Here is a 10,000-nt window from a genome sequence, read left to right on the forward strand (position 1 = left end):
TATACGGCAAGTTTACGATCTGTTCATTTATGAATTCTAATGAGGTCAGCTTGATGCGATAAGCCATTCACTTTGGTTGTGATCCATTCAACTTCGTTATGCCCCATTTAGTTTGCAAGTATGTGTCTCTCAACCTATGCTAATACACCATTCGGTTCGAAAGTGTGCCACTCAACATTGACATTCAATTTAGACATGATGCGTGATGATACGCCATTCAGTTTGGAATTCTTAATTTTGAAAAAAGTGCACTAGTCCGTTGTGATTGGTCTACGTAAATTCCGGCTCGTTTAAGCAGACGCTCGTGGGGAAGGAACGCGTGACGAAGCCCTAAGGGCCGATTTACACGGTACGATTTTTGTCGCATGCGATTGCGATTATCGCAACCTTTTTTTTTCCTGACGTACTCGACATCGTAAACAAGTTGTAGGCCTGTCGTAAGCTTGACGCATGCGACAAACATCTTACCGTGTAAATCGGCCCTACCAAGGTCCCCATTCTCGTTCCCAGAGCTACAATCGCATCTAGGATCGCAGCTCAGGGAACAACAATGATTCGAAACAGATTATCCCAGAGTTGCTCGTTTCCCGACCCGCTTGTTAAGGGGAACGAAGACTCTGGGAACGAGATTGAGCAACATTCGAAAGATACTGGAGTTCATTGAAAGGATTAAGTACTGAGTCGGAGTGTGTAATTTTCAAGAGTAATGTATCGTGTTCCTTTTGGAATAAGGCCGATTATGAGAACATCAACTAAGGTAATCCTTTGATGATATTTCTCACAATCTATAGCATACATCAGAATTCATTTGTCCGTGTACAGAGTAATTTAATGTTCACAGTTTGGAGCCTTTAAAGGACATTGCTTAAGCTAAGTACAGGGACGGCGGAGCGTATTTTGTATTGGGAGGGGGGGGATAACGTCGAAGACGCTGACTTTTAGGGGGTTCTGGGGAAATTCTACGCTAGAAAATTTTGAAATCTTGAAGCTCGGAAATGCTACTTTCAGAATTCTCGACGAGATATCAAAAAAATTAACGTAGATCAACCGTAAAATGACAGATGTTTTACTTCTTATTTTTCCTTATCTACATAAATGATTTACCAAATTGTTTAAAATTCACTACCCCCTGTTTATATGCAGACGATACTCAAATCTTTACCTCTAGTTTTGATATTGGCGTACTTGCCAATAATGTAAATTCTGATTTAAAAAATCTAAGCGACTGGCTCACTGTTAATAAGCTCCAATTCCATCCTCTCAAAACTAAGTTAACGGTTGTTGGGTCAACATATAATTTGAACACTAAATCTGGAGATTTACCTAATGCAATCTCCATTGATAATAATTTGGTTTCACGCGTAACCTCTAACAAATGTTTGGGAGTTCTACTAGATGAAAAGCTTACATTTGAAACTCATATTGAGTACATATGTGAAAAGGCATGTGCTGGCATAGGTGCTTTGAGAACAATTAAGCCTTTTGTCCCCCTCTGCACCCTCATAACTTTACAGATCACTCATTCAACCTTATTTTGATTACTGCTCACCCCTGTGGGATACATGTGGTAAGCAACTAAAAGATAAATTACAAAAAATTCAAAATCGTGCGGGAAGGGTTATTACAGGCTCTTCGTATGATGTTAGGTCCACAGATGTGTTGATTAACCTGAAATGGAAAACCCTTGAAACCTGGCGCTTCCATACAAAGGCTACCCTTATGTATAAAATCCTCAATGATCTATTTGCCCCCCAACTGAGTAACTCCTTTGTAAAGCTAAATGATACTAACATAAATTACAATCTTAGGAATATCGAGACTGATCTAGCACTTCCAAGGCCATACACAAATTTTTTGAAGCGCAGCTTTAAGTATAGTGGTGCAATGCTCTGGAATAATATTCCCTATGAGGCAAAGACCGCAAAATCGCTTTCTGATTTCAAACGCAAACTTGCGTCCTCGCCCTTCATGCTTTCTATTGGATCGCACTGATTCTATGTAACATACTTCTATTTTAAATATATATATATATACTTTATTGTAACGTGTTTACCTACGCCCCACCTGGAAACCAGCTTTTGTTGTGTGTGGCTAGCGTAGTGAAATAAAGTTGTATTGTATTGTATTGTATTGTGTTTTTATTTTTTGCTTGAAATTGGGGGAACTAACCCCTCCCCCCCCCCCCCCCCCCGCAGCCCCCGACTCCGCCGAACAGTAAATTAACTCGAAAGATATCACATTCTTATTGGCATGCTTTGAATAAGAGAGTTATACATGTATTTAAGGTTGAAGTTAAGCTAATTTTTTCAAGGCATCAGATAAAATCAACTCCTAAAAGGGCACTTAAACTTTGATTGTTGTCTCACTGGCACATTCAGTACTATTGCAGAAAATTCTCAAGAATTTCGACTCTCTGAAGTGACCCTAAAGTTGAATCATTGAGTGGAATTCCTAAAGATTCCCATAAATTCCTAGGAATTCCCAAAAAACTGGGGTATCATTTCGCAAGGGTGTGGCCTACTAGAATTTCGTCCAATTAATCAGAAAAGGAAAAAGTTAACCAATAACAACAGAGTGTAGGACGCTGTTAGGGCTTCCTTACTGCGCATGCAATGTGTGTTGTAATGTTTTGCCAAGCCATACATTGATCATGCGCGTGGGAGGAAATAACTCTTTTGAAAGCACTTAAACAGATCATTCCTCCATTTTCATGGAGGGAGTTGATGGGAGTGAGAGGCGAGAGAGGGGGGGGGGGGGGGTGGGGGAGTTGAGGGAAGGACTGGTTAACTGGAATGAATTAGGTTCTACTGAAGCGAGAATGGTCGTACCAAGGAAAGCTTAAGGCTATATTGTTATTTTGATAGGTGTTAAACTTAAAAACAATTAAAGGGATTTCGTTTAATATCTCGCCAAGAGATATTAATTATATGCCTTCATCTGCTCTACGAAAGGTGCTCTCTCGGTGTTTAATGCAACCGCACTAAAGTCCTTTTAATTTTCACGCTATTCACTATGTAAATATTATCATGATTAGTTTATCATGAAGTATCCAATTATGATAAATGCTGCACACTTGAGATCTCCGTCCTTTTCACTTAACGCAAAAGGTACATAGCTGCGCATGCCACCATCAGGAGGACGCTGACTACGGGCGCTGAGCCACCATTGCCCACGGGCGCTGAACCACCATTGGAGAGATCACCATTGACCACGGGCGCTGAACCATCATTGCAGAGATCTGTGTCGCAACAATCTAGTTTGCATTTTCCACCAGCATCGCTGCAGGGTTTTAATAGTGTTTCGGAAGTATCGCAGTATGACTTGGCTTGACATGATTTGATGAAACTCTTGGTTTCAACAGTAGCGATCGTGAAATTCGTGGTAAACGTCCCACACCGATCAAGGGTGGAAGAAACACAGTCTGTCTCCTTTTGATTCTTCTCGCATTCCTCCAGACTTGTGGTACTGGTACAGGTGTAGCACTTGAGCCCAGAAGCTGCAATGAAAAAAAAAAAAAAACTTGTCAGAAACCACTTTCCACAGCCCTGAAAGCTGTCGGAACTGAGCTAATAAGACGGCGCTGTATGTTTGCCCAAAGCAGCCGCACCTGAGGAGACTATTAAGTCTAAATGTTCTCGAGTGAAAAGACAGTTTTAGTGCCAGAAACTATTCTTAACTGTTTTGGGCTACGCACTGTTATTTTCAAAGAGTTAATTTCACTCTAGTGCTGGAGTGGCCCAGCGGCCCGGCGGCCCGAAGGCCCAGCGGCCCGCGGCCCACGGCCCGCGACGGCCCGGCGGCCCGGAGGCCCGGTAGTTTTTCTATCCAGCGGTAAATCCACGCGCATGCACAGATCTGCATCGGGTTTGGGCGTTCAAAATGGACAAAGGTGAGTTTGAATTCGTTTACCATTTTAATGATTTGAATCCTTGTTTCTGTTTGTTGTTGTAAACAGACGAAAACAACAGAGAATGACAACATTTTTCACTTAGCAACATGCGACGAAAGAAAGGATCGAAAAGGATTGAAATGATTATTAAAATGGTAAACGAATTCAAACTCACCGTCTTTCATTTGCGCGCCAAAACCGATGCAAATCTGAGCATGCGCGCGGATTTACCGCTGGGTAGAAAAACTACCGGGCCTCCGGGCCTTCGGGCCGCCGGGCCGCCGGGCCGTCGCGGGCCGTGGGCCGCGGGCCGCTGGGCCTTCGGGCCGCCAGGCCGCTGGGCCGTGGTGGGCCGTGGGTCGCGGGCCGCTGGGCCGCGGGCCTGCTTTTAGCAAAACCCCTTTGCTAGAGTAAATTTTACTCTCCCTACAGAGTAATATAATATGCTGGAGTTAATTTTACTCCTATTTATCGGGATATTGAGTAAAGTCTACTCCACTTACTTTCTGACAAAAAAAGTAGAAGAGCATTTTACTCCTATGTATTTTTGTAGAGTAAATTTGAGTTTATCCAGTCTAAGATGTGGAATTGGGGTTGTTTTCTTTTTTTGAAATTCACCGATTAATTCTTTGTTTTCAAGGAGTTGGAGTGAAAAAGTGGAGTAAAACTAAACGCAGTAAAATGTACGCCTCTTATTTAGTACTCCACTAATTAAGAGTAAAGTATACTCCCCTCTAAGTCAACAGTTTTACAGGATTAAAATCCTGTTAATGAAGGCCGGTATCTTTCTACATTTTACTGAGGGTTAATACGATGATGACGCTCTGAATCTTGCTGGTTTTTTCGTTTTTAATTGGACGACGGGGTAACTTGAAGAAAGATCGTTATCCCCCGCCATCTTGGATAACACACTAGAGAGCAGACTGGAAACTAGTGAGCCGTCGTGGTCAGGAGTCACCGGTGCATGATTTCGGCGGGTCTTTCGGCGGTTTTACTCAAGTTTGAATCAACGATCACAATTTGTGCTGGCGAGTTTTTCGTTTGTTACTCTTTAAATGCTGATCCAAAGCAAGGAAATGCTTACAAAAAGTCAAGCAAAAAGGTAAGCGTTAACTGAACTATGAGCAGATAATATTTGATGCCTTAGGCCCGATTCAGACACTGCGTACTTTTCATGAGCCGAACTTAATTCCAGTTCGACCGACACAAATTAACCAAAAGTACGCCTGTTGATTCAGAAGTTGAACTTAACAGCAGTTCCAAAGCCATTAGCAAGAAAGCCAATTGATTTTGGCAGCGATTTTTATGTAGAAGGCAAAACATGGTTTATGCATGATCATGAAGTTCGGCACATGAAACGTTCGATATCTGAAATCAAAGCCGATCCACGGCCATGCTAAAGCCGAATTCCCGTCTAGGCCAGGCGAAAAGAACTCCTAAGCCATTCCAAATTAAAATAGCCGTTCTTAATTGATTCAAACGTCGAACTTTTCATGTATTTAGTTCGGCTCATAAAAAGTATGGCGTCTGAATCGGGCCTTATTGTCTTCAAAAATGACACTTTAATGTAAGCTTATGTAGAATTCAAACCTTTTACATGCACCGTCAAGTCCCAAATTTGTCAGGCAAGGATATTTAATTTGGCTCAAGTGCTTTAACAAAATGGTATGTATTTCACAAGAGTAATTTGAAGCTTTAGATCAAATGGTTAAGCAATGATTTGGTGTTAGAGTGCTCTCACCGCAAATTACATGATGACAGAAAGCAGAAAGCTTCAGCTGTCATTTAAACTATTGTACTCAATGCAAATAGTATGTTAATGCCTGCATGAGATTGTTATTATTGGCGTTTAAAGAAAAGAGAGCCAAAGTTTGATGAGTCTGCTTTTCAAACACTTACATTATAACAGAAGTGACAGTGTCTGACACTTGCAGAGTGCAGACCCCAAACTAACCGTAACTCACAGTTACATGTATTGAAAGCTAAACGTTTTATTTAAAATGGGTGTTTAAAATCGCTATTTGTAGGCAGTCTGCAGTTGTCATACACCTTAGAAATGATCAGCTTTATTATTACCAGCACCTTTTTTTTGAGAAAATGTGATATTGAGTGTTCTTATCTGGATGAAATTCTTATGACATCTTTTATCTGTAAGTAGCAGTAATAATTTTTGTTTGGAATGTGACTGAGATTATGAATTATTTTTTCCAAGAAAATTGAGACTTTTCACTATATTATTTGTTGATTAACAGTTCAAATTGGAGGTGGGTACAGCTGGGAATTGGTTCATTAAAAGATTGCTGGGACATTTGGGTAGAGAGTTGGTTACAGAAAGTGCTGAGGCAAGCCAAGAAGATGCCTTCTTCTTGCAACATACAGTACATACCACTACACGTATCATCTATGGAAGAGGAGTTGGAGGAAACCACAAATAAAAGAAAAGGTTGGTGCCATGAAAAAATTCCTTTGAGGCATGTTTCTTCATAAAAGCTGTAATACAGTCAAACAGCTGAAAGTCTGAAAGACTTAGAAGCTGATTATGGCTTTTAAACAAGTGATGCATATATACAGTACTGTATATTTACAAATAACTCACATAAATTACACTTTAACAACTAATTCTTGACAGTCACTGCAATAAAATTTAATTATAAAGCATTGTCTGAGTTATAGGCCTGTGTACGTATAGACTAATAATGCCTAGCGATTAGCGGAAGATGATGCTGCAGTTTTATTTATCCATTGTCTCACCCAAGATCTGCTTTCAGTTTAAAATATGAAATATTGTTATATGAGATAACTCTAAATACCTCATCACAAATAATTTTTTTTTTGGAAAAGTGTGGAAGACAAAGAAAGCATCTGGCAATATATTTTCAAGATTTGTTCCATGATGCCCAGGATAGATGCAGAAAACCGGTTAAAAGGTGGGACAGATACTCTTATTGTCCTTTCAGTGAGTCTTGTGTCGGATGGGATTCAAAGATTCACATTGACTAATATGGAAACCTCCTGGAGTCTGTATGTATGTGAATTCACCTTTAGCCTAAAAACACTAGTAGCATATCTGTTGCAACAGGAACCAGAAAGGAGTGATTACGACTCATGAAAGAATGATAAATGCCTGCATTCTTTCCGACCAAATATATTAGAGGGATAGCTTAAGTGCCTTATTGCTAATATCTAACTTTCCAACTTCTTTCAACTGATTTTGGCGGGTTAGAACTTAATGCACTTTCTCCCCTCGATATCTGAACACATGTCATACACACACTTTTGACCTAATACCGACGCTTTCGAAGTATTTTTCTAAATGAAGGCTTTGAGGCCATTTCATACAATACACTGTACTCATTTCACTTTCCAATAAACTGCACCCATGAGTTTAAATATCTTGCCTAGAATAGCTATACTAATTCTGAGCGACTATCTAAACTCGTAAAATAAAAATATTGTTGTTGTATCAACTAGGCTTGCTCTCCAAACGAGTGGGTGTCAACATGTTCACTAAAATGGAACCTTAGTTTAAAAGCAATTAACATGGGTTTTCTCGAACTATTCATTTGTTTCTTAGTAAGCAGATGAATTATTGAGAAGTTAGGTTAACACTCAGTTTTAATACTGAAACTTTCTGAAAGAGGAAAGCACGGATTGACTATTGCAAACCCTCATGATTGGAAGGACGAAACTGAACATACAGAAAGACGAAAGCATGTGAAGCTACCTTGGTCAAAGTTTTAATGCTTATAAGAAAGCAGTGGTTCGCTTTCAGTCAACAACAAATGTTAGTGAGGAGACTGTGAAATGTTGAAGAGCTCGACTATGATCGAGATTCAAAATTTCGACATTGATTACTCCTCCTGTGAGTGTCTAAGCTTAATTTCCTTTATGAAAAATACTTTTAAAAACTTGAAAATCGGTAACTTACCGAAAGAGAAGCAAAAGACAAAAGCCAAGGCAAACAGCGTTTTCATCTTGTAGTTCGGTCGTTGGGAACCTTCAAAACTGACGAGTGATCAAGTTGGTATGCCGTACCTCAGAGTTGTGAAACCCGGGACTCAAAGAGACAGGCTTATAGGCTCCAAGCTGCCAAGCGTGCTGTCGAATATTGGCCCAAGTGATGGCCATTCAATGTCAAAAAAGAGAAAAGTGAGTGGCAGTTATCAAGTGCGAACCAATGAACAACTAATGTGGTTTTGCTCGACAGCATGACTCAGGAAATGTCCACTTTTTGCGTATTGATCGAGCAAGCTCAAGTGACCCGCCCAATCATGAAGTAGTACTATTGTACGTGATTAAGAAAATAACACAAACAGCTGTGATAAATATTGTATTCCAACGCATTTTTATAAAACTTGACATTTCGTATGCTAGTCAACACACATTTTCAAAAGTGACCGTTACAATTTTTTGAAAACTATATAAATATCGTAAACATTAGGGGTCTGGAACCTAGACTAAGAAAAATGATCTGCACCAGTACGTGTCTAGACATAATGAGGAGTAATAGCTAAAATAGCAATAACTTCTCACTACTAATATTGACATTAAGGGAAGGCTTTAGCTCTTGAATGAACAAAGTCTCTTTAATTTTGCAGTGAATACTCAGTGAAATCTCTTTAATTTGCAGTGAATGCGTTGGAATACAATGTTTATCACCCCTGTTTGTGTTATTTTCTTAATCAAGCTACGATGGCCTAAGAAGGAGAGTGTATACTATTGTACGTGCTGATGCTTTTCAATGATAAGGCCTTGCTGACCTTAAAATACCAATGTATGAACGTCAAAAGGAAGCTACGTGCATCCGACACCTTAATTAGGTGCTCATAGTTCCTGAGTAGGAAGTGCATCGATCTGACACATTAATTAGGTGCTCATACATGTAGTTCCTGTGTAGTTTGCACTAATACTGGTGCTATGAATCAAGTGAGGTAAAATATTGCACGATCCTTGATAAATATGGTGCCTGCTAAGTAAAAATTTACTCACTTGACTTAAAGTACACCTAAACTCTGATACTTTTCATCTATAATATTAATCTCCCCACCAACAGCAAACACGTTTTACCATTCTTACCACTGTGTGAAATAGCTAATTTCATGGAAGTTACGGAGCCATGGCCCTTCGCGTCACTCCGAAAATCGGACAACGAAACGTCAGGTGTCATAGAACATGACGTGTACGAGTGTGTATGGCGCACCATCTGTAGCAAAATTACGTTTCGATTGCGCCATATGGCGTGTCATGGGATGCTAGAACTTTGTTTCGATGCTCATCGTAAACCAAGACTTTTGTCTTCTACTCTGTCACAAACAAGCAAAAAGATTTGGAAACGGAAGCTTCACTTGTGAGCTTTTTTTAGGGATGCGAGAAGGCACGGTGGGAAGCATAATACAAGAGGAGTGTGTTAGCACTTCTATGCGGACCGCGGAAACGCAAATAAATAACGCATCTTTACGCCTTATTTTACGGAATAGGTAAAGGCATACGCACTTTTACGCCCATAAGTTTTTCTGCTAATTTAACATAGAAGAATCGCAACAAGCAGCTTAAATGACAAGATCGCAGGAATGCCTTTCACCAACTTTTGGGTCTATTCGTATTTCATATAGGCTCGATTTGCGCCACTCACCCGAGTTCGGGTATCCTCCTCGAGAAGACACGGCTGTACGCATGAGCAATAGATTGTGTCGGTGACATAAATTCAAATATAGTTTATGCGAAGTTAATAGTTTGCAGGGAAATGGCATTACACATTCCAAAACATTGATTTTAACAAAACAGTAATTACAAAACAATGCTTAAACAATGCTCTGTGCGAAGTTTCGAGATGATACTACAATAACTTGAGTTTGTGGTTAAATGATCAATGTGAGTTTGAATTCAACTCGCGAATCATCAACAAAATCTTCGGTCGCTTCAGTTCTCAGTCGACCTCATCAGCCCCCTCGTTCTGCTATCAATAAACTCAGCAGTAATTTCAATTAATCTTGAGAAATTTTACTTGCTCTTACATTAGCGAAGTCTGGCGAGTCTGGATTTGAAAGCCCTATTTAAACCTTGGCGCCAACTGGAAAACTAGTGAAGTTTCGAAACTCAGGCGGTAGAAAA

This window comes from Montipora foliosa, chromosome 3 (assembly GCF_036669935.1).
Source record: "Montipora foliosa isolate CH-2021 chromosome 3, ASM3666993v2, whole genome shotgun sequence".
Lineage (NCBI taxonomy): Eukaryota > Metazoa > Cnidaria > Anthozoa > Scleractinia > Acroporidae > Montipora > Montipora foliosa.